This window comes from Hibiscus syriacus, unplaced genomic scaffold, assembly GCF_006381635.1.
Source record: "Hibiscus syriacus cultivar Baekdansim isolate YM2019G1 unplaced genomic scaffold, ASM638163v2 tig00110223_pilon, whole genome shotgun sequence".
Taxonomy (NCBI): domain Eukaryota; kingdom Viridiplantae; phylum Streptophyta; class Magnoliopsida; order Malvales; family Malvaceae; genus Hibiscus; species Hibiscus syriacus.
In genome coordinates, this window is record NW_024062636.1 from 1420628 (window position 1) to 1426627 (window position 6000).

Genomic DNA, 6000 nt, shown 5'->3' on the forward strand with positions numbered 1-6000 from the left:
TTACCAAATTATCCTTGTGATACATATTTTTTAACAAGTAACCTTCTTCAAGTGTCCTCAACTTGTTTTTATATGTTGTAATAAGTTTTAGTCGTTTCTAACTGTTGGGGATGATTTGGAGCCATTAGAAACTTAATTGTTGCAAAATAAAAATACCCAAACTAGGGAGTATCAATACTAGGGATATGACTATAAATACTTCCCTTATAACTTTTAAATAATATAGCTCGTTAATGACCGTTGGGTGAGGAGAGTATCAATACTGGTGTTACGGTTTCGATACTACTATATTGTAGTATGGATACTAGGGTTACAATATCGATAATACTATATAGTAGTATTGATACTCCTTTAAGTATCGATACCTATTTTGATTACTAGAATTTGAACACATTTGAAAACAACATCCAATATCGGTATTGCCATGAGAGTATCGATATTTCTCTTACGTTTGGTATCAATACTACAAGAAAAATATCGGTATTGTTCATGCGGTATCGATTCTATAAGAACAACATCAATATTGCTTACCAGAAAATCATTTTTGTGTTCAAATTTAAATGTTATGGACTTTGAATTATTTTTGAAAGCTTTGAATAAATTCAATCAAGTCCAAAAACATTTTGCCCTTAAATTTGTTATATTAAAATAGGTCCAACATGTTGTTAAACTTTAGTTTTTTGTTTTTATTTTAGTACCCCGTTCAAAATTTAATGTTAAATTTTGAATAAAAATGAAAGTTTAGGTAATAAAATGGACAAAAATTGATAGTTTAGGCACTAAACGCGTTTACGTTTTTAATAATGGGGTACTAAAATGAAATAAAAACTAACATTTGCTATGGTTTTGAAAAAATTGAAAGTTTAGATACTGAAATAGACCAAAAATGATCGTTTATGTATTAAATGTGTAGTTTACCCTAAAATTTATAACCCATAAATAAATATCTTTTAACTCACAGTAAAACAATATCTCTTTTTGTTTGTGATTTAAAGAAATATTTATTTATGAGTTATAAATTTTAATTAAATCTAAGTCATTTATTTATTTAAATCTAATTGATATAAACTTGTGTAAAAATTAGTTTTACACAGTGTAAAACTCTTTTAGCTTTACACTGTAACACCCTAATCTATTACGACACAAAGTCGACTGACTAGAATGCCAGATAGGACCACTAAAGAGCTAACCCAAATTTTTTTTAATGACTTTATAAAACAACAATTTAAAACCATTTAAAATAAAGAAATTTCAAACATAAGCACGTAATAATTTTACATCAAGGAACTCCCAAAATAATTATATCAAAATAATACAACCTAATATTTCAAAATAAAGTTACGACTCGAATACACGAAGGTCTATGAAATATACATACCCTCTGAAGAAATACAATTTGAGACGTACTATGCTTCTTACTCAGTCTGGAAAGTTGGTGCTCAAAAAAGCTCATCGAATGTTCCTCCTAAATACCTGTGCAAGGAAACAAATTATGAAGCTGAGCTCACTAGCCTAGTGTCATACTAACAACTAAACCATACTAAAAGTGTTCGTCAAATGCTCATGCTATCGAGTGCAATAAAAATAGTGAGTATACTTGTATACTTCACTCTCTACTCTAATATAGACATCATGGTGCAGCTGAGAGTTTTGAATCTCAGAGCTAACACGCCCCTCTAGTCTACCTAGGGTGAGGTATGAAATCTCTACATCAGACTCAACCCTCGACTAACCTATCCCTCGCGAGAGTCGGGCCTCGCGCCCTAGTTAGTCATTTTAAAGTGCCTTGCGCAGTACCTAAGGATATCTGGACAATTCTATTTTCTCAACACCAATCTCATTTACTAAAGTAACTGATAACTCCGTAAAAAGCCATATTTTGGGGGCCTTTTAACTTAAGTTATTGAATGTTTAAAGGCTCATTTAGGACCATGTAGATGCATTTAGAAGCATTTAGTTGCATGTGGTGGATTTCGGTTTACCCTGGCATTTTATTTTTACAGCGGTGCTACTTTATGGGAAAGGTACTTGTATGATGATGTGCATGTATTGAGAGCAAGGAAAAGAGGAAAGAAAATGCCGTGACATAAGGAGATTGCTGAGCAAAATGAATTTGCCAAGTTCATCCGGTATTTCGAAAGTGCTTAAAGTGCGAGAAGATATTTTTGAAGCCAGGTGTATCCGACTGTCCGAGAGCTCTGCCCAAGAAATCTACCTCGAAGATCCGCCTGGAGGGATCAGCGCTCTACCCGCCAGTTCTGCTGATGATGCCACCTGACCCTGCAGATCCTGCCTGTCCTTGGGCGTCTGCCATGGGATTATGCCGGTCACTCATGCCAGCTACCCAAGCTGTTTAATCACCTGTCTTGCCCGACTCCCAAGCAAAGTAACCATGGTTTGGGAAAGTCAACTCTTAGTTCAAGGGTTAATTTTCCCCTATAAATAGAGGATGAAGCCACATTGTTAGAGACTTTGGTTCCACCCAGATTTTAGCTAAAAAAGTTAGAGAGAGAAGGTCTCATCTCTCTCCGTCATTCCTACTTGCCGTGGTATTTCTCCTTGACAAGCCGGAGGGAGTGGCGTCCTGAGCATCTGAGAGGAGCCAGTTCGCTAGGAGCAGTGCTTGGTGGCCGAGGGAAGCATTGGGCAGTGCACGTCGAAGGCTTTCTCTCCTCCCTTAGTTCTTTGCTTTCATATTTTGTTATTGGGTTGTAAGAAACAAATGATACTTGCTTTGTGCTTGTTTATTTCGAACCCCACCATGAACTAATCCTATTTGGTGGGAGTTCACTTGGATGTTTAAGTTTTTATTTCAATGAATGTTTGTTTTGCTGTGCTTTAATCTGTTATGTTTATGAAACTTAATGCTTTGAGGTTGTGGGAGCTATGAGAGTAACCTTTCCTTAGAAGGTGCTTAGGGTTCGAGAGAATGCCTTGGCAAAAGTATCTTTAGTCTTCTAGAGAAGCTAGGGAGGAACTACATAAACAAAGGGCTCTAGGTAGTAACTAGGCCTAATCCACCTTAGAGATAAGGATAGGATTTCATTCGACTAAAAGGAGTAGAGCATAGCCGATAGGTTAGATGTTAATGCTTCCGTAAAAAGGTATTACCGAGACATATCTTGTTATCTGGACTAATAGGATCACTGCTGGGGTTTACACCAATCGAAATTGCCAGGGCATCTTTAATCTGTTGAGTCCCTTACTAGAGATAGCATAGGGCACCTTAGTAGACTCTGTCAGGCAGGCTAGGCATAGAAGAAATACCATTCAGAGAAATAGACTTAGATTTTCCTAGTGACTCCCATCGTTCATTCCTATAGCTGCTTGTCGTGTGAGAAAGCTAAAGTCCTATATATTAAATCTAGTATTTACATTTTATTTTGCCTTGGCATTTACATCTGTTTGCATGCATTACAATTTCATTTGCCACGACATATCCAATTACTACCACACCACCATCATTCCACTTCCATATCAGTCATTCTATTTTGCCCCTGCATTATCATTTGTATATACCATTACTAACTTTACTTAGGTGACAAAGTAAAGTGCCTTGAGAAACTTATTTAATTTCCTCCAATACCTGTGGAGACGATACTCACTTATCACTGTATTACTTGTTCGATTTTGTATACTTGCACATATATTTGCACTCATTTATAATACTCATACCGAGCGGACAAGTTTTTGGCACCGTTGCTGGGGATTGACAACTGGAAGTTAAATTGATTTGTCGTAATATTTTTATTTTACTTGTTCATATTTTCTTTTTAGTAAGTTTTTTTTACTTTCCTTAATTTTTCTTCATTTATTTTTATAGGTACATGACTCGAAGTAACCCTGAAGAACCACTAGAACCTATTGATCCTGAAATCGAGAGGATTTTTAGACACAGAAGACGCGCTCAACGTGTAAACATGTACCAAATCAGAAATCAAGGTATTGGTCATGAGGAGGATCAGAATGCCGGGGCAAATTTAAATGCTGGGAATGCAGCCAGACCTCGTGCCATTCGTGATCACTTAAACCCGATCTTAGAAGATTTAAATCCTGGAATTGTGGCCCCAGATATTCAGGTAGCCCATTTCGAGCTTAAACCCATCATGTTCAATATGTTGAACTCTATAGGACAGTTTGGGGGCATGCCAAATGAAGATGCCAGATAGCATATTCGTAACTTCTTGGAGGTGTGCGATTCATTCAGCCAACAAGGGGTGCACGAAGATGTTCTAAAATTAAAGTTGTTTCCTTACTCCCTACGTGATCGAGCAAGAGCGTGGTTGAGTGGTGTTTCAGCGGGTTCAATGGAGTCGTGGATAGATCTGTACAAAAAAAATTTGATGCGGTATAATCCTCCGAATATGAACACCTAATTGAGGAACGACATTGCTTCCTTCCGTCAAGCTGATGACGAATCGATGTATGAATGTTGGGATCGATACAAGGCATTGCTTCGCAAGTGCTCAAACCACGGTTTTCAAGATTGGACCCAAGTGGTGATGTTCTATAATGGAGTAAATGCACCCAAGAGGATGATGCTAGATGCCTCGACAAATGGGACGTTGCTTGACAAATCACCAGCAGAGGCATTTGACATTCTGGATAAGATTGCCACTAATGATTATCAGTTTCCATCCACACTGCTTGGAGCTGGGCGCAAGTCACACAGAGCTTTCGAGCTAGATTCTAAAGATAACGTGTCCGCCCAACTTGCTGCTATCACCAACATACTGAAAAAATTGCAAAGGCCAAGTGAGGTGAGAGAAGTGACGTCAACCAATTCAGCTTGTCAATTATGCCACGGCAATCACAATGAGAGTGACTGCCCGACCAATCAAGAATCCATAAACTTTGTGGGTAATTTTAATCGATGCAATAATAACCCCTATTCTAACACATATAATCCTAGATGGCGTCAACATCCAAACTTTTCATGGGGAAATCAAGGATCCAACAATGCCCATTAACCAGCTCGCAGCAGAATTACAATGACTCCCAGGATTATCAATCGAATATGCCATGGCATAATTCTAACAAGGGAGGACCATCTTCATCAAACACCAGTTCTTTGGAAGCCACAATGCAAGAGTTTATTGCAACAACAAAGACAATGCTGCAAGACCATGCAACCTCCATCAAAAATCAAGGAGCCCTGCTTTAAAGCCATAGTTCGTCGCTAAGGGAATTGGAGAGTCAAGTTAGTCAGACTGTTGAGACATTACAAGAACGTAAACTAGGACAGTTACTGAGTGACACTGAAGTCACTAAACCTCATGGCAAGGAGAACTGCAGTGTGCTGACTCTCCGAAGCAGTACACAAATTAATGTTGAAAACAAGTTTGGGGGAAGACTGAATGATGAATCACCCCCTGTAACCAAGCAAGTTGATCACGATGTGCAGGAAGAAGCACCAGTGGAAGAGGAAAAGGCGGAGGAGTCATCAAGTAAAGAAACTGAGGGGGCAAATAAAAATGCCAAGGCAACTTCTGTTAGCCCCCCGTCAGTGCAGGAAGCCCGACCCCCACCTTCTTTTCCACAACGACTGAAGAAGCACAATGAAGATATCCAATTTAAGAAGTTCGTTGACATTCTGATTCAACTACAAATCAATGTCCCTTTTCTGGAAGCTATGGAACAAATGCCCACCTATGCCAAATTTCTCAAAGAGATTGTTACCAAGAAGAGAAAGGTTGAGCAGTACGACACAATTACCACGGCAAAAGAATTTTGCTCTTCCTTAAGTAAGCTGCCACCAAAGAGACATGATCCAGGCAGCTTCATCATCCCATGTTCGATAGCAGACAAGTTTGTTGGGAAGGCATTATGTAACCTTGGCTTAAGTGTGAACTTGATGCCTAAGTCAATATTCGTCAAGCTTGAGATAGGAAATGCGAGACCCACATCGGTCATCTTGCAATTAGCTGATCGTTAGCACGTTCGTTCAGAGGGGCGAATTGAAGATGTCATCGTTCGGGTTGACAAGTTCATTTTTCCTAT